This window comes from Oryctolagus cuniculus, chromosome 19 (assembly GCF_964237555.1).
Source record: "Oryctolagus cuniculus chromosome 19, mOryCun1.1, whole genome shotgun sequence".
NCBI lineage: Eukaryota > Metazoa > Chordata > Mammalia > Lagomorpha > Leporidae > Oryctolagus > Oryctolagus cuniculus.
The window spans coordinates 66312172-66336318 of record NC_091450.1 but is presented as its reverse complement, the minus strand read 5'-3'; the positions used below and the strand labels follow the sequence as shown (position 1 = coordinate 66336318).

General features: G+C 41.0%; 1 protein-coding gene and 1 pseudogene across 3 annotated transcripts in view; one reads left to right on the top strand and one right to left on the bottom strand.

Moving 5' to 3' along the window:
• Positions 1 to 24147, bottom strand: part of TPST1 (tyrosylprotein sulfotransferase 1) — a 155652-nt gene that overhangs the window by 105516 nt on the left and 25989 nt on the right. Inside the window, exon 2 of one of the 3 annotated variants that reach the window (XM_051836341.2) lies at positions 17148 to 17284. The exons of the other annotated variants lie outside the window; for them this stretch is intronic. The gene's annotated coding sequence lies outside the window, so the exon portion shown is untranslated. The remainder of the gene's footprint in view (positions 1 to 17147; positions 17285 to 24147) is intronic. 3 annotated transcript variants of the gene reach the window in all.
• Positions 13935 to 14295, top strand: LOC138846903 (large ribosomal subunit protein eL34-like; annotated as a pseudogene).

The following is a 24147-nucleotide window of genomic DNA, read 5'->3' as shown; positions in this document are numbered from 1 at the left end:
CAAGGTAATTACCTCTCTGAAATAAGAGATACAAAAAATCTACCCATTAAAAGTTAACATGACAGTTGTAAGTCACTAAAGCAATAACCGATAGTATCTGGTACTCTCTACCTCCTTCTCATTAAAATATCCCAAATTCGCAGTTCTAAGCATACTCAGTTTTTCCTACTACAATCTCACAACACAGATCACTTCTGACAACAGATGTGGGGGCAGTTTCCCACACACAGCAAACAAGTAATCAGTTCTGCACCAGCAGACACAAGCTGAGTGATCCCTAATTCACTTCAATTTGGACACTCCCTTCCTGAAGACTGTGTCAGATTCCCCAAATTGAGAGGGCTCAATCCCACCAGACTGCCCAACCCCATCCCCCCAACACACACACACACACACACACACACACACACACACACTTCGGATGCCAATTTCATGTCCCAGGTTGTTTTACCTGTGCTTTTGATCAACTGGCTATAAATCAAGGTTCCCACAACCCTTCCTCAGGTTCCACTAATTTGCTAGAATTGCTCACAGAACTCAGGAAAACACAAGTGTGGTTTATTATAAGGTATTAGAAGGGATACCCAGATGTGGAAATAGATGAATGTGGGAAGGTGCATGGAGCTTTCATGCCTTCTCCAGGTTCATCACCATCCAGGAACCTCTACATGTCTGGTATCCTTTGGGGGCGTATATGGCAGCATCAATGCATAAGCATGGCTGAAGCATAGACAATCATGTAGAAATGTGATTTGACAAAAAGGCTATGATCGAATGCTAACAGTCTGGGGAATCCAGCAAGGCCAGTTTGTTCAGATTTTTCTTGGCCTCTCTAAAGCATTCTTTTCCCCCTAGGTATGAAGCAGAACCCCTTCAGAAATGGGGGGCTCTGATGATCAGACAAGGTAGGTCAGATAGTTTCTTTATAGAAAGCTCAAAAATAGAAAGGCAAGGGAATACTGTTAATAATTTTAGTTTTCAGGTCTGCCTTGGGAGAAAAGGAAATATCAAAGGAAGGCAGGAGAAAGTCAAAAAGAGATTTGCTTCCTGAGGCCTATTTCTGAGGCCTGCAGTGGCCCAACATTATAACAAGAGACTGTTTTCACTTTTATTGTCCAAAGCTGTTCTGTAACTGCTTAAGAAAGAAGGACAAAAGGCCAAATACTTTAACCTTACTATTCCAGTCACTTAAGAAATAACTTAGTGCCACAGGAGTTAGGAGCCAGAAATCATGAATGAAAAAAAAAAATCATAACATCATATTATTAAAACACAAAAAAGACAAAATTGTGATTATATTTTCCCAGAAACCTTTTATTTAAGGTAAACAACGTATTTCATAAATACAAATTTAGGAACATAGTGATTCTTCCCACCCACTTCTCCCACCCACACTCCCACCCTTTTTCTTCTTCCCTCTCCTATTCCCATTCTTATTTTTACTAAGAGCTATTTTCAATTAACTTGATTTTTTTTAAAAGATGTATTTATTTATTTGAAAGTCAGAGTTACATAGAGAGAGAAGGAGAGGCAGACAGAGGGAGAGAGATCTTCCATCTGCTGGTTCACTCCCCTATTTGCTGCAACTGCTGGAGCTGCGCCAATCCGAAGCCAGGAGCTTCTTCCGGGTCTCCCACGTTGGTGCGGGGGCCCAAGGACTTGGGCCATCTTCTACTGCTTTCCAAGGCCATAGCAGAGAGCTGGATTGGAAGAGGAGCAGCTGGGACTCGAATTGGCAACCAAATGGGATGTGCGCACTGCAGGTGGCAGTTTTACCTGCTACACCAAAGCACTGGCCCCTCAATTAACTTTATACACACAAGATTAACCCTACACTAAGTACAGAGTTCAATAGATAGTATTAAAAAAAAAAGCTTCTTCAACAGTCAAGACAAGGACTGAGTCATGGCATCTCAAAGTGTCAATTTCACTTTTTATAGATGACCTTTTAGGTACTCTATTAGTTACCACAGATCAGAGTGTAAATATATTTTAATGCATTTCTTTGTTCTAATACATATAAATCATTTTAATTGTTGTACAATACTTCACTGAAAGGAGCTACCAATGTTTATTTGGCCAATTTTCTATTATTATTTACTTATTTTAAACTTTTCATTATACTGATATTCTTTTTTAAAAAGATTTATGGGGCTGGCGCTGTGGCACAGCGGGTAAAGCCGCCACCTGCAGTGCCAGCATCCCATATGGGAGCCAGTTCGAGTCCTGGCTGCTCCACTTCCTATCCAGCTCTCTGCTACAGCCTGGGAAAGCAGTAGAAGATGGCCCAAGTCCTTGGGCCCCTATACACATGTGGGAGACCTGGAGGAAGCTCTTGGCTCCTGGCTTCGGATTAGCACAGCTCCGGCCATTGCAGCCAATTGGGGAGTAAATCAGCGGATGGAAGACCTCTCTCTCTGCCTCTCCTTCTCTCTTTGTGTAACTCTGACTTCCAAATAAATAAATAAATAAATCTAAAAAAAAAAAAAAGATTTATTTATTTGAGAGACAGAGTATTTATTTGAGAGACAGAGTTACAGACAGAGAAAGGGAGAGACAAGAGAGAGGTCTTCCATCTGCTGGTTCATTCCCCAAATAGCCACAACAGCTGGAGCTGGGATTATCCAAAGCCAGAAGCCAGGAGCTCCCATCTGGGTGCAAGCACTCAAGCACTAGGCCATCTTCCGCTGCTTTCCCAGGCCATTAGTAGGGAGCTGGATCAGAAGTGGAGCAGCCAGGACTCAAACCAGTTCCCATATGAGATGTTAGCACTGCAGATGGAGGCTTAATCTGCTACGCCACAGTGCCAGCCCCAATAAATATTCTTATAAGAACAAATATCTTTATATGTATGGTTAATTTCTTTTTTCTTTCTAAAAATATATTTATTGGAGCTGGCATTGTGGCATGGTGAATTGAGCCTCCACTTACAATACCAGCATCCCTATGGGTGCCAGTTCAAGACCTGAATGTGCTATTTCAATCCAGCTCCCTGCTAATGCACCTGGGAAAGCCATAGAACATGGCCCAAGTGTTTGGGCTCCTGCACCCATGTGGAAGATCCAGAAGAAGGTCTGGGCTCCTGGCTTCAGCCTGGTCCAGCCCTAGCCACTGCAGCTATGTAGGGAATGAACCAATGAATAGAAGCACGCGCGTGCGCTCTCTCTCTCTCGCTCTCTTTCTCTCTCTCTTCCTCTCTCTCTTCCTCTCTCTGTAACTGTGCCTTTTAAATAAATTTTCAAAAATAGTTTTAAAATTATTTATTTATTTATTTATTTAGAAAGTCAGAGTTACAGACAGAGGGAGAGAGAGACAGAGAATCTTCTATCCACTTGTTCACTACCCAGACGTCCACAACAACCGGGTCTGGGCCAGGCCTAAGCCAGAAGCTTCATCCAAGTCTCCCACATGGTTAGCAGAGACCCAAACACTTGGACCATCTTCGGCTGCTTTCACAGTGTATTAGCAAGGAGCTGGATCAGAAGTGGAGCAGCCATCTGAAGGGAGGAGAGAAATTCCACTTTGCTTTTGGCCTTGGCTGAATGCTGATGGAGTTTGTGGATTAAAAAGGCTTCCATAGCCTAGGCAGCTCATGTCAAGAGCCTCGGGTGGTTACTGACGTCATACATAAGAGTGCTAATTGTTAAATTAATAACAGGAGTTACTGTGCACTAATTTCCCATGCAGGACCTCTGTCCTTAATAAGTTGTATTATGAGAGTTAACTGTTAAAACTTATTCTCAGTTGTGTGTGTGTGTGTGTGTGTGTGCAAACGTTGAACTCTTTACTTAGTACAGAGCTGGTCTTTGTGTACATAGTTAATTGAAAATGAATCTTAATGGAGAATGGGACTGGGAAGGGGAGAGGGAAGAGGAGGGGTGGGAATGTGGGTGGGAGGGTGGGTATGGTGGGAAGGATAACTATATTCCTAAAGTTGTTCTTATGAAATTTATATTCATTAAAGGTTTCTATGGGAAAAAAAAGAAAAGAAATGGAGCAGCCAGGACACTAACCAGCCTCCATATGGGATGCTGAAATGGCAGCCCACGGCTTAAACAGTCCACATGCCACAATGCCAGTCCCATGGTTCTTTTCTTCTTTTTTTTTTTTTTTAATTAGTTTATCTATGTATTTATTTGAAAGGCCGAGTTACAGAGAGAGAGAAGGAGAGACAGACAGGGAGATAGATCTTCCATACACTGATTCACTACCCAAATGGCCTCAATGGTCAGGGCTGGGCCAGGGGAAGCCAGGAGCCAGGAGCTTCCTCTGGATTTCCCAAGCATTTGTGCCATCTTCCGCTACTTTTCCCAGGTGCATTAGCAGGGAGCTGACCAGAAGTGGTGTAGCTAGGACTTGAACCAGCACCCATATGGGATGCCCACACTGCATGCTGTGCCTTTAACCTGCTACATCAGCCCAGGTTATTTTCTACTAAACTTTCAGAAGAATTGCTAAGTCAGAGAGGGCTGGTATGCTTGGCTACAAGGTATTTAATGCATAACTTGATTCATTTCTTTCTAATACCCTATATCCAAATATGACAAAAAAATTCTACTGACTCCAGCTCCAAAATAAGTCAGAATCTGACCATGAATCAACATATCCACTTCCCAGCACCAGCATTTCCCATCAGGATTAGGGACAGCAGCCTTACTTCTTCCTACTCCTGCCCCTATGGTCTACTCTCAACTCAGCAGCCAGAGGGGTTCTCATATTTATTCACTTTTAAAATTTTATTTTATTTAGTTGAAAGGCAGAGTGAGAGAGAGAGAGAGAGATTTTCCATCTGCTGGTTCACTCCACAAATGGCCACAGCAACCTGGGTTGGACCAGACAGAAGCCAGAAGCTTGAACTGGCCTCATACAGGATGCTGGAATCATAGGTGGCAGCTTAATCTTTGCCACAGCGCTAGCCTCCAGAGAGGTCCTTTTAAAAAAGATTATATCATTCCTTTGCTCTAAGCCAAGGGGTTGTTTTTCCCCAAAATGATCTTCATAAGGATTATTTTAATCCGTGTTAAATTTCTCTGCTTTTTTTTTTTTTTCCTGTCCTTGCATCAAGAAATCCCTAGAGGCATTCAAAAAGGAGCACTTACTAAAGTCAGGATAATAGATCAGCATCTCCAAAACAGTAGTTTGTTGTTCAAAGGAATGTAATTGAGAAGACATCTCTTAGCCTTAGAGGTTTTATAATGCAGGCAACTCCTTCTTTAAGAAGAAAGGAAAACATGCCATATATACAAGGACTTGACAGTTGTCAATTAACATAATTTTGAGGTTTTTTTTTTTTTCAAAGTTTTCACTTCTGTTATATTTTAAGTTAAATACCATCTCTTCTACCATATATGAGAGGAAAAGTATATTCTGTATCCTGTTCAAAATGTTTGAAAGCAAGCAAGCAAGACAGTGATGGTGAGTCCTTGAAAGGGTCACCTACAAGGAAAAGAAAGGGATTTTGGCATCTCCAGAACACTCTGTTTTTTCCTAAGCTTGCAGAGTCTCATTTTCTCTCTCTGGATATTTATTCATTTGGAGAATCACAGAACCACATATCACAGTGATGAAAGGGGCCTTTAAATCATCTAGGGCTAATCTCTCATTTCACGGACACCCAAACTGAGGCCCAAGTAACACATTCACCTCACAACTTTTCTAAATCCTACCCATTCTTCATAAGTCACCTTTCATTTTATCTCGTGTGTTTTCCTTACCCCAAAGGATCTTAAGTGTCTGAGATTCAGGGGCTTTTATGTTTCAGCTCACAGTACAGACTGCACCTCCAAAAGCATCTGTTTAACTAACCAACTGGAAAGTACCTTTCTCTCCAGAACCTGAGGTCTCTATTCACACTATGATACAGATGCTTCTCAAATTCTTGAGAAAAAGGTAACCTTTTGACTAAAAGAAAAAAAGTACAGTAAAAGAAAGTCTGACTTTTACCCTTATATATTCTCCTGCTGTGTGCAAGCACCAATATGAGTATAAAAGGCCTCAGAATTTCCATCACCTTAAACTCTACCGCATGGTATTTTCGGACAAGCACTATCAATATTTTCTCAGCTGGGACATTTACAGAACTGAGGCTGAGCTACAAAGGAACACTAGAATGCTCAGTTTCATTTTTATCTGCAGGGAAAGAAAAAGCATTGAATACTGTAATAAACATATCTGAGAAATCTCTATTAATAGGACTGCTCTTTCCTAGCAGGCCAAATGAAATAGACTCTTAGAAATAACACTTTAGAGAAGAAAAGAGTGCTGACATACTTCCACACTTAGATCTCTGCAAATTTTATAAAGATTGCTATTCAAAAACAGCACGATGCGGCAGGTATTTGGCCAAGCAGTTAAGGTACCAGTTCATGGGGCTGGCACTGTAGCACAGCGGGTAAGGCCGCCACCTGCAGTGCAGGCATTCCCATATGGGAGCTGGTTCGAATCCCAGCTACTCCTCTTCCAATCTAGCTTTCTGCTAATGGCCTGGGAAAGCAGTGGAGGACGGCCCAAACACTTGGGCCCCTGCGCCCATGTGGGAAACCCAGAAGAAGCTCCTGGCTCCTGGCTTGGGATCAGCCCAGCTCCGGCCATGGAGGCCATTTGGGGAGTAAACCAGCAGATGGAAGACTTTCTCTGTCTCTCTCTGCCACTGCCTCTCTGTAACTCTGTCCTTCAAATAAATAAATAAATCTTAAAAAAAAATATGCATCCCATATTGAGATGCCTCGGTTGGCTCAGCTTCTGACTCCAGCTTCCTGCCAATACAAACTCTGGGAAGCAGCAGCTGATGGTCCCTGACATCCACATGGGAGACATGGATTGAGTTCTCAGCTTCTAGATTCAGTTTTGGCCCAGCCAAGGCCATTGAGGACTTTTAGGGGAATGAACTAACAGATGAGGGAGCTCCCTTTCACATACTTTTTTTTCTCTCTTTCCCTGTTGAATAAAATAAATTAAAAAGAAACAGCATCAATCAGGAGCTGATATTATGGTGCGGCAGATTAAGCTTCAGCTTGCAATGGCAAATCCCCCATCAAAGTGCCAGTTTGAGTCCTGGTTGCTCTGTTTCCAATCCAGCTTCCTGTTAATATGCCTAGGAAGGCACTAGAAGATGGCCCAAATACTTGGACCCTCCACCTATGTGGGAGAACAGGATGAAGTTCCTGGCTTTCAGATTCTACCTGGTCCATAACTGACTTTTGAGACCCTCTGAGAAATGAACCAGCAGATGGAAGAGTTACTCTCTTTTTGTAGCTCTGCCTTTCAAATAAATAAATATTTTTAAAAGCAGCACCAGTCAACAAAGGCAGGAGCATACGAGGGTACTACAAAGAGAATGTGGAAACACAGAATTAAAAGATGTTCATTTCAGTGCAAAAAAATCGAAATCATGCATAGTTTTTTCAAAATATATATTTTCCATTATGTTTTTATGTTTAACAATGTTTGGAGAGTCCTCAGAAACTTGAATGTAGCACTACCACAGGACCCAGCCATCCCACTCCTTGGAATTTACCCAAATGGAATTAAAGGGGAGAAAAAAGGAACCATTTGCACCTCAATATTTGTTGCAGCTCAATTCACAATAGCTAAGACATGGAAGTAACCTAAATGTCCATCAACAGATGACTGGATAAAAAAACTATGGGATATGTACTCTATGGAACACTATACAGCAGTAAAAAAACAATGAAATCCTGGCATTTACAACAAAATGGAGGAAGCTGGAAAACATCATGCTGAGTGAAATAAGCCAGTCCAAAAGGGACAAATATCATATGTTCTCCCTGATCGATGGCAACTAAACGAGCATCTAAAATGATACCCATTGAAGTGAAATGGACACTATGAGAGACAATGACATGAGAAGCCCTTGTCTAGACTGTTGAGGAACAACTTACTATTTTATTCCTTTTAGTATTTTTTCTTTTGTTGTTGTTGTTGCTGCTCTGTTTGTTTAACTTGATACCACTGGTTGAACTCTGTAATCAATACACAATCATTCTTAGGCGTTTAAAATTAACAGAAAAGTGATCTCTGTTAAACATAGGAGTGGGAATAAGTGAGGGAGGAGATATATAGGTCGGCATAGGCTCACTCGGACTTACCTCCAATGGTAGAACTAGAAATGTGCCAAGGGATTTCAACACAATCTTATCAAGGAGGCATGTACCAATGCCAGTGTACTTGGTAAAGTGATAAGTATAAGTACACAACGAATCAAAAAGATAGGCTAAGTGTCGAAGAGATTTTACAAATAAGACCAGGGTAAGCAAATAATGAAGAATAGAATTAAAAGGGAGAGAATGATCCTGCGGGGGAAGCAGGACACATAGCAGACTCATAGGATGGCAAACGCCCAAATCAGCACTCCGGCCTCAGAATCAACCCTTGGGGCATTTGAATCTGGCTAAAAGGCCCATGAGAGTCTCACAGGCATGGAAAGCCACCACACGGTGGCAAAAACAATCTAAATGAAAGATCCTGGTGAACAAGACCCCAGCAGAAGGAACAGGCCATCAAGGAGGGAGGCGCCTTTCTCTGAAGGGAGGAAGGAACCTCCACTGTGATATGGCCTTGACTAAACAAGTTCAGAGCTGGTGAACTCAAGGGGCTTCCATAGCCTAGACAGCTTATGGCAAGAGCCTCGGGTGATTGCTGACATGATAAATAAGAGTGCCAATTGTTAAATCAACAACGGGAGTCACTGGGTACAGGCTCCCCACGTAGGATCTCTGTCCTTAATGTGTTTTACTATGAAACTTAAAAACAACACTACTAGTCGAACAATACCCTATACCTTGTGCAGTTGTGTGAGGGCAGCCTGTTGAAATCCTTGCTTAGTATATACTAAGTTGATCTTCTGTATATGAAGGTAATTGAAAATGAAACTCAATGAAGGGCGGGGTGGGAGAGGGAGTGAGAGAGGGGAGGGCCGCAGGAGGGAGGTTAGGTTGGGGGGGGGGGCACAATACAAAAGTTGCACTTTGTAAATTCACATTTATTAAATAATAATAATAATAAAAAAAGACTCTGCACACAGGTTAGCAGCCAGCCAGGCCATGCCCAATACTCAGTGTGTACACATGGCCCAGGCACATGTACTCACAAGCACATTCACCTTACTTTGTTATTGTAATCAGGAAAGTGGCTGTATTCCAGGTCCAAAGAGATGCTGGAAAATGTCACAGCAAAAGATAAATTATAGGACTGTAATGATCCCTTTGAAAAATGTTCCTTTGTTAATCATTAGCTCTTTCCCAGGGCCATTTGTGATGTCAACTAATGTGACAAATAGCAACAGCCAATGCTGCCTTGCCTGCTATCTAAAGTCCAGTTTATAGCTGGTTTCTCCATTTACTTCCAGTTTGTTAGCAAAAGGAAAATAATGTCATCACACCCTATAAACTTGTCAATGAATAAGTGTCTGGAAGTTCATTTTAAAAAGCAGCTTTGTCATTCAGCAAAAATTTTAAATCAGCAGAAACTTAAAATGAATCTACTGTTGCAAGACATTCCCGTATCAGCACATGGAAACACTTTATCCCAGCTGCACTTGGGGGACTAGCACAGAACTCACTGATGACAAGAAGCAAATGGCAAGAACATGGTATACACAACTGACTGACAGTCTGTAAAAGTCAGTTGGGCCGGCGCCGCGGCTAACTAGGCTAATCCTCCGCCTAGCGGCGCCGGCACACCGGGTTCTAGTCCCGGTCGGGGCACCAGATTCTGTCCCGGTTGCCCCTCTTCCAGGCCAGCTCTCTGCTGTGGCCAGGGAGTGCAGTGGAGGATGGCCCAAGTGCTTGGGCCCTGCACCCCATGGGAGACCAGGAGAAGTACCTGGCTCCTGCCTTCGGATCAGCGCGGTGCGCCAGCCGCAGCGCACCAGCCGTGGCAGCCATTGAAGGATGAACCAATGGCAAAAGGAAGACCTTTCTTTCTGTCTCTCTCTCTCACTGTCCACTCTGCCTGTCCAAAAAAAAGAAGAAGAAGGAGAAGAAGGAGAAGGAGAAGGAGAAGAAGAAGAAGAAAGACTGGGGAGAAACTGCAAAAAAAGAATACCTGTAAGTTTTCTTTATTGTGCCACTGTGACAATCAAATGGATACAAATGAAAGAACTTCAAAAGCACAGGGGCCCACAGCACCGTTGTCACACTGGTTCTTGTTTATCTGCTACCTTCACCTCCTGGCACTCCTTCATGCAGTCTGCCCCTTTCAGACCTCTCCCCACCCCCCAGGTACCCTCACACCTGTCTTCTAGCCATGTTGCTGCCTCCTGTGTCATGCACATTTCTGCCTTTTAGACACATCTCTTCAATGGACCCTTTCCTGACTGCTCTTTAGCCATCCTTCTTCCCATCAGCCCTCTGCAAAAATCTATTTTTCCCTCTTCTGTAACATCAGTGCACTTGGTAAAGACACCTTAGTTTACAATTGAAGCACTGTATCATAGCTAGTTTACCCTAGTGGACTATAAACTCCTTTAAGGCACAAATTAAAACCTATTCATTATCTAGTATGCAGTATGAATACTGCATTAAATACAAAACAAGGAATTTATAGGTGAAGAAGCAACTAGTTTAATATTTTATTAAAATACCTATAGGGGCCAGCGCTGTAGCATAGCAGGTAAAGCTGCCACCTGCAATGCTAGCATCCTATATAGGCTAGCATCCAACTGCAATTCAAGTCCCGATTGCTCCACTTTCAATCCAACTCTCTGCTGTGGCCTGGGAGGGCAGTGGAGGATGGCCCAAGTCCTTGGGCACCTGCACCTACATGGCAGACCCAGAGGAAGCTCTGGCTCCTGGCTTTAGATTGGCCCAGCTCCAACCGTTGTCGTCATTTGGGGAATGGACCAGCAGATGGAAGCTATTTCTCTCTCTCTCTCTTTCCTTCTCCCTCTCTCTTTCTCTCTGCCTCTGCCTCTCTGTAGCACCGTCTTTCAAATAAATAAATAAATCTTTAAAGTACCTATAAAGTCACCTGAAATAAAGCAAATATTTGACAAATAAAAAAGAAAAGAAACAAGGGACCATAAGTAAATAGAAACAAAGTAACCTGGAAGTGAAGAAAAAAATGGTAATTTTAATTATTATCCCAACTGTATTTATTAATTGACAAAATTATTACAAAGTGCAGAGCAAGAAGGAAAAACAGCTTTTTCAAGTCTTTGGGGAAATATAATAATGTGTTAACAAAAATATTTTACCTGGTTATGATACCAGCAGTAATCAGTAGGACAAAATAGAAAGTTCAAAAGAAAAATGTTAACCATGTATATGTATATGAATTTATTATGCTTCAAAAACAAACCACAAAATGGTGACTTTTTAATTTATGCTGCTATGTTCTCTCATCCACACTCCCGTACTCACCCTGCTTCATCTACAGCTGCTACTTACTTATATTCTAAACACTCTCAAATCTATTTGCAACCAAGACTTCTATCCCAAATCTCAGAGCTGACTATTCAAAGGCCAAGGGACAACTTGATCTGAATGTCCCTTTGGCAGGTGAAATTCAATGAACATCAATCACACATATTTTCCCAAGTTCCTCTCACCTACTTTTCTATTTCCTTACTGGTCAATGAATCACTTTCTCTTGAGTTCCCAAGCTAAAAACTTAGAAATCTTCATGTCATTTCTCCTTTAACCTTTTTTTTTTTTTTTTTTTTTGACAGGCAGAGTTAGACAGTGAGAGAGAGAGAGAGACAGAGAGAAAGGTCTTCCTTCCATTGGTTCACTCCCCAAATGGCCCCTACGGCTGGTGTGCTGCATCGATCCAAAGCCAGGAGCCAGGTGCTTCTCCTGGTCTCCCATGCAGGTACAGGGCCCAAGCACTTGGGCCATCCTCCACTGCCTTCCCGGGCCACAGCAGAGAGCTGGACTGAAAGAGGAGCAACCAGGACAGAATCTGGCGCCCCAACCGGGATTAGAACCTGGGGTGCCAGCACCACAGGCAGAGGATTAGCCTAGTGAGCCGCGGAGCCGGCCAGTTTCTCCTTTAACCTCTGCATGGATAACTGGTAGTCCTGTCAATTCTTCCTCATTCATCTCTCTTTAATCTATGCCTTTCCCTTTTCTTTCCCTGCTGACATAGCTTTAATCCTCATCTCATCCTTTCTCCATGACTGAGTTCTGACTTCCTATAACCAGTTCATTCACTATCCTTTTCAGGAATAATCTTTCTAAAACACAAACGTATTTAAAGCATTACCATGCTTAAGCACTTCAATGACTTTCTAATACTCTCAGAAAAAAATCATCGCAATCCAGTCCCAAATGTTGTCTGTCCCTCTGCCTCTTCTCTCACCACTTCCCACCTGTCACCATCACTCCACATAGACACACTCACCCAATACTGCTTTCATCAACCCGAACCATCCCTTACTGTCAAAGCCTCTACATGCACTGCAGCCTTTGCACATCTCTCCTGCCTACTAACTCCCACTCATCCTTCAACATTCAGCTTCAATGCCATCACTTCCAGGAAGCTTTCCAGACAACTCTCTGCTACATATGACGTGGGTGTTGTCCTTATTAGCACCCATATGCACCCCTTTCACATCACTTCTTACGTCATTATGGTAATTTATCTGTTTTTCCAGTAAACCGTGAGCTCACTGTAAGTACAGACTTTTAAGTTAACTAATCGGTTCTTGATTGCCAGTAAGTTAATTATGGCTATAAGTACATCTGTGAGTGAATTAATTGTGAGTTCTCAGAAGATATTGACTATATCTTTTCCTTTTCACTTTCCCCATAGTATATAACATAATAAGCTACATATGTATTGAGTACATGATACATACGCACACTGAATCACTACATTAAAACTTTCTCATTAAAACTCCAAAACTAACACTTAAGCTCACTTCTCTGATTTTCCCTTTGATCCTTGCTCTTCTAATCCACTGTTATTAATCAGTCCATTTCATCTGCCTCTATAAATTACTCTCATTGATGAATAAGAAGAATCTTACTTTTTGTAATCCTTTACACTTGTTGCAACAAATGATAAGATGCAGGAACACTTTTGTCCTAGAATAATTTGACATGTGAGGAAACTGAGGCCCAAAGGAAATAAATAATTTGTTTAATATATTAATATTTGCAAAACTGTTGACTAAGCTAGAACCCAGGCCTTTCACTACATTACGGTATTTACCAGACATTAGGCTTGGCAGGACCAAAAACTCATGTATACTGCAATTACAGTGTAAATAAATGAATTTTGTAAATTTAGAGTGTAAATAAATGAATTCAATAAATAACATTTGTTATTACTTAGAAGGCTTTTGCTGGCATATGGTTTTAAAAGTATGCCTAGCTTTTGATTTGTATTTTCTCTAGGATTATTCCATTATGAACATTTCAGATCTAATTAGGATGACAGAAGACAACTCTAAATACATGAATGTATTATGCTTTATTGGGATAAATGAACAGTTTGCATATCTGCTCTTTCTGAAAATCTCAGATGACCTCATCTGGATGAGACTGAGAATGAAGAGCTGGGGAGCTGGCACTCTGGTATAGTGGGTCAAGCTGGCACCTGCAATGGCAGCATCCCATACTAGAGCTGCAGTATAAGACCCAGCTGCTCCACTCTGACCCAGTTCCCTTCTAATGCACCTGGGAAAGCAATGGATTATGGCCCAAGTACTTGAGCACTTGCCACCAAATGGGAGACCTGGATAGAGTCCCAGGCTCTTGGCTTTAGCCTAGACCAGGTCCTCGGACACTGCAGCCATTTGGAGACTGAACTAGCAGGTGGAACAGCAATCTCTGTCTCTACCTTTCTCTGACACTTTGCCTTTCAGATAAATAAAATAAATCTTAAAAAGAAAAAAAAAATGGAGAGCTAGATTTTGTCTAAAGAGAGAAAAGACAGCTTTTCTGGGATGGTACTTAGAGATGGTCTGAATGGTCCAGCATTTGACATATCACCATGGGCTTTCTTACAATATAGCCTCCAACAAAACCAGACCATCCCAAACTCCTGGTAACAGAATTGTTGCCTTTATACTAAGAAGGTTGGGAAGGAACCAAATCTGCATGTGGCTCACGCCCAAGCAGACTTTGAGGGGTTCGTGTTGGGAGACATAAAGTCCTAATGAGATTGTCTAAAACAAAGTATCATGTCAGCAGGACCTATGGTGGTTCCATGTGGGCTAAATATGTCCGTAACAGGATCCTCATCAAAGGGTAGAAAACTGTTGTGAAAATGTTGAAGGCACAACCACAGAGGCAGAAAGCTAAATTGAAAAGTGAAGCTTTTGAATAATTTTTAAAAATCAAAAAGTTAAAAAAGAGAGAAAAGATATATATTGAGGCTAGAAATTACCATAGTAAATAGTTTTAACTTTGCTGTGTGAAGGGTTTTTTTAATTATTTATTTACTTACTTACTTCTTTATTTTATTTGAGAGAGAGAGACAGAGAGAAAGTGAAAGCACTCCCATCTGCTGATTCACTCTCTAAATGTCCAGCCCAGCCCACTCCTGGCAGACTCAATCCAGATCTCCGACAGGGCTGGAAGGTACCCAACTACTTAAGCCAGGACATACTACACATTATCAGGAAGCTGGAACCAGGAGAAAAGCCAGGACTTGAACCCAGGTACTCCAGTACAAGATATGGGTATCTTAATCATCATCTTAACTAGAGGGACAAATGCCCACCCCTCCTGTATTTTTTTAAAACAGTTTAATTTTACTTCACCTCAGTCACTTTCAGATGTTAAGTAAGTTCTCAACTTCCTTTGTGGGAAATTATGCCTCTGATTCAGTTTCTCAAAGCTGAAATTCTATGATCTTCTCTGTAAAAAGCTATTTGACAGGTAGAGTTGTAGACAGACAGAGAGACAGAAAGAATGGTCTTCCCTCCGTTGGTTCACGCCCTAAATGGCCACTATGGCCGGCACTGCGCTGATCCGAAGCCAGGAGCCAGGTGCTTCCTCCTGGTCTCCCATGCAGGTGCCAGGGCCCAAGCACTTGGGCCATCCTCCACTGCTCCCGGGCCACAGCAGAGAGCTGGACTGGAAGAGGAACAACTGGGACCAGAACCCGGTGCCCTGGGATGCCGGCCACTAGGCATCAAATCCTTGCAAAGAAACTACTATTAAAATAATTTCAGTGGTAAGCATTACATTTTGCCTTTATCATTTTATTTTCTTGTAACTTTCTAAGGATTATACAACAGAATTCAAAAAGTTCATGGAAAAATGTAACTTAAAAAATGTTTTTGTGTAAAACATTTTGAAATCTATGAATATTCTTTCACAATACACATTTTCTATGAACTTTCTGAAGATCCCCTGTATAGCAATATGTTCAATGATACATTGCTATTTACTTTGTCCAGAGTAGAAAAGTTCCTTTAATTCAGTAATAAATAAAATTAGTCCCCAGTAGCAATACTTAAAATGTGGAATGTTTTGCTATAAAATTTTACCCTTACATTTCAATAAAATATTTGTTGAGCATATAGAAGAGTAGGATTCATCATCTACCTTCAAAAAACTAGGAACTTACCAGAGAAGATATGAAACTAGCCATAGGGGCCAGTGCCATTAGCTCACTTGTTAATCCTCCACCTGTGGTGCCGGCAATCCATATGGGCACCGGGTTCTAGTCCCAGTTGCTCCTTTTCCAGTCCAGCTCTCTGCCGTGGCCCAGGAGGGCAGTGGAGGATGGCCCAAGTGCTTGGGCCCTGTACCCACATGGGAGACCAGGAGGAGGCACCTGGCTCCTGGCTTCCAATCGGCACAGCACCAGCCGTAGCGGCCATTTGGGGGGCGAACCAATGGAAAAAGGAAGACCTTTCTCTGTCTCTCTCTCTCTCTGTCTAACTCTGCCTGTCAAAAAAAAAAAAAAAAAAAAAACACACACTTAAAAGAAACTAGCCATATATGCCATGAAATAACAAAAAGACCACACAAAAAGTATGAACAAAGACATATGGGAATCTAAAGAAAGGATCACAATCTATGGGATCAGAAAAAGCTATACAAAGACAATGACATGAGAATGAATGAATCTTAGAGAATAAGCAGTAGTCCCATTGTGCCCATTGTGCGGGTAGGGGAGAAAAAGTGTTTTGAGCAAAGAAAACAATAAGCCTAAAAGTGGAAGAGGAGAGCATATATTAAGGAAATATTAAGGAATCAGCTTAGCCAGAGTTTAGGAAATAATAACATAAAATAGAAAAAACAGAATTACAGAATCTCAGAGTTTTCTGTGGCCTAAAATAAACTTGCAAATGTGAAGCACAAACTTCTAAGAAAAAGCAGGAGGAAGCACTTGAAGAATAGCAGATTAAGGACCTCCAACAGTCCATATAAAAGTAACAAGAACACTAGTAAAAATGATCAAAGTCAACCATTTCAGAACTCTAAAAAACTAACCAAAGGCTTGCAAAAATCCAAAGAATGCTTAGACAAGAAAAAATGGCTGATTCCCAGCAAGTAGAATTCCCAGCAAGCTTTGTGGCATATTAATTTGCCCCATTCCCCTTTCCCTTCAGAGCCTTGAAAATCAACAGCTTCACAAACATGGTAGTTATGAATACTAGCAGCCCAGCAGCCACGTAGGGGGCAGAACAGATTAGGGCCCTCCCCAAAACAGCATCCTCAAATTGCCATTTAACCTGTCTAGCAGCTCAATGGAAAAGCTCTATTATCAGGACTTATTATCTTGATTTGAGTTGAATCAGATCTCCACTGATGAGAACAGTGCTATTCCCAGGTCACTTGTTAAAAATAATCAGAGGAAATTGTTTAATGTCACACTGCCTGTAGTGGGGACAGCTGGGGACAAACAAGGCGTTCGTCAAAAACAAAAACAAAAAAACTGGAAAATGAGATGTCCATAGTGGGCTTTTAAAGACTCCAACATGGGGCTGGCATTGTGGAGCAGCTGGTTGAGTTAACTGCTTACGACACCAACATCCCATAACAGCAGCAGTTTCTCCTGGCCACTTTGACAGGGGGTTTCCAACTTGAATAAATACAGCTTTCCTTTCAAAAAAAAAAAAAAAAAAAAAAAAAGAGCAGCAGTTCAAGTTCCAGTGCTCCACTTCCAATCCAGCTCCCTGCTAATAATGCAGCTAGGAAAGAAGCAGAGGATGGTCCAAGTACCTGGTCCCTGCAACCCCATAGGAGACCCAGACGCAGTTCAAGGCTTCTGGCTTCAGACAGGCCCAGCCCAGGCTGTTGCACCCATTTGAGAAGTAGACCAGAAGATGGGCGATCTCTCTATGTGTGTGTGTCTCCCTCTTAAAAACAACAAAAACATAAACAAAAATTATATAAATACAAATAAAAACTCCAACAAATACCTAAGAAACCAGAAAGCATGCACATGCCTAGCAAAGAGCTATGGGAAGTCCCCAACCTCTCATAACTGGCTGCCCTTGATATACCAGCAGGACACAAAGGCTAAGGCACAACTATAAACTGCTGTTACACTGAAGGGGTGACACAACACACACACACACACAAACACAGAGCCCTCAGCAAAGGCTAGGAGACATATTGGTTCAATACATTTAAGGAATTATTAGTGGACCACTAAGCTAAGCAAGCGGAAACTTCAGTGGTTACACAGGACAAAAAAAAACACAAACAAATAATTAATCCCAGAAAGTCATAAAACAAATAGCAACAAAAAGTCTTAGGAGGGAGAGGGATCTGATTTCCATGGTAGCCATATTACATTATTTAAAATATTTACTTTTCAATAAAAAATTATTGTACACAAAGAGAAAAGTATAACCCATACACACAGGGAAAGAAAGGCAGTCAATAGAAACTATCCCTGAGAAAGCCTAGACATTGGACTTGCTAGATAAAGACTTAAGAGGAGCTACTATATATACATTCAAATAAGTAAGCAAGGGGGTAGGCATACAGCCAAGCAGTTAAGACACTCATATCCCATGTCAGAGAACCTGAGTTTGAATCCTAGCTCTACTCCTGATTCCAGCTTCCTTCTAACATGCACCCTCAGAGACTGCATGCTGATGGTTCAGGTAGTTGAGTCCGATACCCACATGAGGAACCTGAATTGAGTCCCTGGCTCCCAGTTTCAGCCTGGCTCAGCCCCAGTTGTTGCTAGCATATAGGAAGTGAACCAGCAGGTGAGAGCTCTATCTGTCTCTGCCTCTCAAAATAAAATAAAACAAAGCAAAACCTAAATGAGCACATATCTAAAGGATTAAAGGAGGAGCTGGCGCCATGGTTTAGTGATAAAGCTGCCTCTTGCAGTGCTGGCATTCCATATGGGAACTAGTTCAAGTCCCAGCTGCTCCACTTCCCATCCAGCTCTCTGCTAATGCACCTGGGAAAGCAGTGGAAGATAGCCCCAGTGCTTGGGCCCCAGGGAGTCCTGGAAGGAGCTCCTGGCTTCAAATCGGCCCAACTCTGGCCGTTGCAGCCATTTGGGGAGTGAACCAAAGGATGGAAGAACTCTCTCTCTCTCTACTCTCTCTCTACCTCTCCTCTGTAACTCTGACTTCCAAATAAATAAATCTTTAAAAACAAAAGAATTAAAGGAAATTGTTAGCATGATTGCTCATCAAATATGGATTAAATTCAAATAAACAGAAATTACTTTATTTAAATTTAGAGAAGCAGAGAAACAGACTGATAGACAGAGCTCCTCCTATCTACTGGTTCACTCTCCCAATGCTCACAATGGCCCAGGCCAGATCCAAAAGCCAGGAACTCAGTCCAGCTTCGTAGCAGGAACCCAGTTACCTGCAGTTATCACACTGCCTCCTAGGGTCTGTACTGGCAGGAAACTAGAGTCAGGAGCCAGAGCTGGGAAGTGAAGTCAGAACCTCTGATGTAGGAATTGGGCCTTTTAATTGTTAAGCTACATGCCTGCTCCAGAGATACAATTTTTTTTTTAAGAATTAAATAAAAATTCTGGAGTTGAACAGTAACTGAAAGGAAAAATCCACTAGAGGGGCTCAAAGACAGACTTAAGCTGGCAGAAGAAAGAATCAGCAAACTTAAGGACAGATCAATTATCCAGTCTGAAGAATAGAAAGAAAAAACAATGAAAACAATGAACCATATCCTCAAAACTATGGGACATCATCAAGTATACTAACATACTAACGATGGGACATCATCAAGTTTACCAACATACTAACATACTAATACTAAGTTACAGAAGGGGGGAAAGAAGTTCCAGAAGGAAAGGGTTACAGGCATAAAACATTATAATTACAGAAATAATGGCTGAAAATTTTCCAAATTCAATGAAAAATACTAACTGAAACTTCCAAGGAACTCAATAAACACCAAGTAGGATAAACTCAGAGATCTGCATCTAGACACATCATGGTCAAACTGTCAAAAGGCAAAAACAGAGAGGATCTTGAAGACATCAGAGAAAAACAACTCATCACACACAAAATCCTCACTAAGATAGAAAATTGACTTCTCATTAAAAACCACAGAGGCCAAGAAGGCAGTAAGATGACACATTTCAGTGCTAAAGGAAAAAAGCGCATCAACCAAGAATCCTAAATCCGGCATTTCAAAAATCCATCTTTCAAAAATGAATGTAAAACTCAGACATCCCCAGCAAAGAAAAAACAGAGAATTCATCCCTAGAAAACCTTCTTTATAAGAAATAAGGGACAGCACTGTGGCATAGTAGGCTAAGCCTTTGCTTGTGGCACCAGGATCCCATATGGGCACCAGTTTGAGTCCCAGCTGCTCCTCTTCCTATCCAGCTCCCTGCTAATGGCTTGGGAAAGCAGTGGAAGATGGCCCAAGTCCTTGGGCCCCTGCATCCATGTGGGAGACCTGGAGGAAGCTCCTGGCTCCCGGCTCCTGGATTCATATGGGCGCAGCTGTGGCCATTGGGGCTATTTGGGGAGTGAACCAGTGGATGGAAGACCTTTCTCTCTGTCTCTCCCTCTGTGTGTTACTCTACCTCTCAAATAAATAAATAAAAATCGTTTAAAAAAAACGGAAGGAAAGGAAAAGGAAAAGGAAAAGGAAAAGGAAAAGGAAAAGGAAAAGGGAAAGGGAAAGGGAAAGGGAAAGGGAAAGGGAAAGGAAAGGAAAGGAAAGGAAAGGAAAGGAAAGGAAAGGAAAGGAAAAAAGGGAGTTCTTAGGGCTAACGTGAAAGGACTCTAGACAGCAATTCAAATCCACATTAAGAAATAAATAGCACCAATAAAATTATATAAATACATGTGGAAAATTGTATATATAAACATATTTTCATTTATAACTCTTCCTTTATGAATTAAAAGGAGACTGTATAAAAACTATCAAGCTTAGTTTTTGTATGCTATTGAAATCAATGGGTGGGTTTTGTGGCACAGAAGTTAGACCATAGTATGGACACCTGCATCCCACACTAGAGTGTCAATATGAGGCCAGGACACTCTGCTTCTGATTCAGCTTCCTGATAATGCACCTGGGAAAGCAGCAGATGAAGGCCCACGCACTTGGTTCTTTGACAATACACAGAAGACCCTATGCAGTTTGAGATTCCTGGCTTCAATTTGACCCAGGCCCAGCTATCATGGGCATTTGGGGAATTAACTTTTTCTATCATTCTACCTTTCAAATAAATAAATAATGTTTTTAAAAAGAAATGTTTCAAAACAACATTTAATAAAAAATGCATTTATGGGGCTGGCACTGTGGCACAGAGGGTTAAAGCCCCAGCCTGCAGCACTGGCTCCCATATGGGCACTGGTTTGAGTCCCAGCTGTTCCACTTCCAATCCAGCTCCCTACTGATCAGCCCAGCCAAGTAGCAGAGGATGGCCTGAGTCTTTGGGCCCCTGCACCCACAGATGAGACACAGAAGAAGCTGCTGGTCCCTAGCTTCAGATTGGCCCAGCTCCAGCTGTTGAGGCCATTTGGTGAGTGAACCAGGGGACGGAAGACTACTCTCTCTCTCTGTTTCTACCGCTCTATATAATTCTGACTTTCAAACAAATAAAATAAATATTTTTAAAAGATACATTTCCATTTAAAAATTAAGTTTATATTAACTTAACCAGATTTTTTTTAATTTTTCCTCAGAGGCTAAATTATCACCAGGGGAAAATAAAAAATACAATAAAAATAATTAAAATATATACTGGAAAATATTTAACACAAACAAACGTAGTGCAGAGGAATACAGAATCAAAAAAGATTTAAAACATACGGAAAACAAATAACAAAACTACTGTTACTAATGTACAAGGATGAGTAAATATAAATGTAAATTAAAGTAATTAAATTAAATGTAAATTAAAACAAATGCAAATGGATTAAAAATTGTCAATTGGCAGGGACTGAGAATGGATCAAAACAACTGAAAAACATGATATATGCTTTTTATAAGACACACAGTTAGACTCAAAGGCCAAATAGGCTTAAAGAAAAATTTTTTACATGCAAATAGCCACACAATGACTCTGGAGTGTCTATACACTATTAGATTCGATGCCATTTTATGGCAAAACATGTTACTAAAGACAAAAAAAAAAGTACATAAAGTACATAAGAGGGCAAATCTATCAATTCATCAAAAAGATGTAATAATTATAAACCAATATGTAATTAACAATAGGTTTCCAAACTACATGAAGCAAAAACTGACAGAAGTGAGAAACAGACAACTCAACAATAACAGTTGGAGACTTCAATATCCCATTTCAATACTGGATAAAACAACAACTAGATAAATAAGGAAACAAGAAAATAGAAGCCTTGAACAGGCCTACAAATGAAGTAGATCTTACAAACATCTATAAAATCTTTCAGGTAACAACAGTAGAACACATTCTGTTTTTAAGCCCACATGGAACATTCTCTAGAATACACCAAGTGCACACCTCAGAAAAATTCCCAATAGACTGAAGCCATACAAAGTATTTTATCTGCCCACAATAATATAAAATTAGAAAACAACAGAAAAAAGTTTGCAATATTCACAAATACATGCAAATTAAATACCACTCTCCTAAAAAAAATGAGCCAATGAAGAAATTATAAGGAAAGTTACCAAATACTTTGAGATGAAAACATAAAATACCAAAAGCAGTGCTAGATTCACTGCTGTAAACACCTATATCAAAAGATTACAAATCAGCAATCTAACTTACTTAAGAAATTAGAAAAAGAAGAGCAACTAACCTAGAGTCAGCAGAAGGAATGAATTAAGACTACAATGAAAGAAACAGACTAGAAGGACAATAGAAAAAAATGAACAAAGCCAAATGTTGGTTCTTTGAAAAGATCAAAATGCTGACAATCCTTTAGTGGGACTGACAAAAAAACAAGAGAGAAGATTCAAATGGCTAAAACCAATAATGAAAAAAGAGACATAAATACCAGCCTTATAGAAATAAAAATGATTTTAAACAACTGCAATCCACAAAATCTTATAAGAGATGAAATAAATTCCTAAAAGACACAAATTACCAAAATTGATTCAAGAAGAAATTTAAAAATCTGAATAGACCTGTAACAAGTAACCAGACTGAATTAGTAACCAAACACTTCCCATAAAGAAAAGTACAGGACCAGATAGATTCACTGGTGAATTCTACCAAACATTAAAGAATTAACATCAATCCTTAAAAAAACTCTACAAAACTCCAAAGAGGAGGAAATACTTTTAAACTCATAATATGAGGCTAGTTTTACCTTGATTCAAAAAAAAAAAAAAAACCTACGGACCAATATTTATTATTACAAATTCAGTATCGTCAACAAAAACATTAGCAAACCAAACCAGCAACATACTAAGAATCACATACCATGAATGGGGTGATTTAACCCTGGAATGCAAGATTAGTTCAATACAAATATTACTGCCGGGCCGGCGCTGTGGCACAGCGGGTTAATACCCTGGCCTGAAGTGCCGGCATCCCATATGGGCGCCAGTTCAAGACCCAGCTGCTCCACTTCCAATCCAGCTCTCTGCTATGGCCTGGGAAAGCAGTAAAGATGGCCCAAGCCCTTGGGCCTCTGCACCCTCATGGGAGACCTGGAAGAAGCTCCTGGCTCCTGGCTTCAGATCGGCGCAGCTCCGGCCATTGCGGCCAATTGCGGAGTGAACCAGTGGATGGAAGATATGTCTATCTCTCTCTCTCTCTCTCTCTCTCTCTCTCTCCCTCTCTCTCTCTCTCTCCGCCTCTCATCTCTCTGTGTAACTCTGACTTATAAATACATAAGTAAATCTTTAAAAAAAAAACACACACACAATGAATAAACTAGAAACAGAAGAAAACATCATCAATCTTTCAAAGGCATCTAAGAAAATGCACAGAGTAGTGCTGGTGCTGCTGCCTGCATTACCGACATCCCATATGGGCACCAGTTCAAGTTCGGCTGTTCCATTTCCTATCTAGCTCTCTGCTATGGCCTGGGAAAGTAGTGGAAGTTGGCCCAAGTCCTTGGGTCCCTGCACATGAATGGGAGACCAGGAAAATGTTCCTGGCTCCTGGCTTCGGATCAGCCCAGCTCTAGCCATTGTACACAAGAAAAATAAATTATAAGATTGGAAAGAAGTGAACACTATCCTACATATATAATCCTATTAAATCATTAAAGAAACCATCAGAACTATTAAATGAGTTTACTATGGTTGCAAAATACAAGATCAATATAAGAAATTCAGTTGTATTTCTAAATGCTAGCAGCTACAACACAAAAATGTCAATAAAAAATTTTCATTTACAAAAGCACCAAGATACTCACCAAAAAAATAAAATATGAAGGAAAACTAGCAAGAAAGTATAAGATTCATACACTGAAAGCTAGAAAACATTAATGAAAGAAATTAAGGGGGCCAGAATTCTGGCACAGCAGGAAAAGCCACCGCCTATGATGCTGGGTGCTGATTTGGGTCCTGGTTCAGGTCCCGGCTGCTCCACTTCTGATCCAGCTCCCTGCTAACAGCCTGAGAAAAGCAGTAGAAGGTGGCCCAAGTGTTCGAGCCCCTGCACCCACATGGGAAACCCAGATGAAGCTCCTGGCTTTTGGCTTCAGCCTGGCCCAGTCTGGCCACTGTGAATGAAACTAGTGGATGGAAGGTATTTTTTCTTGCTCTCACTCTCTGTGTAACTCTTTCAAAATAAATAAATCTTTTTAAAAAAATGAAATTAAGA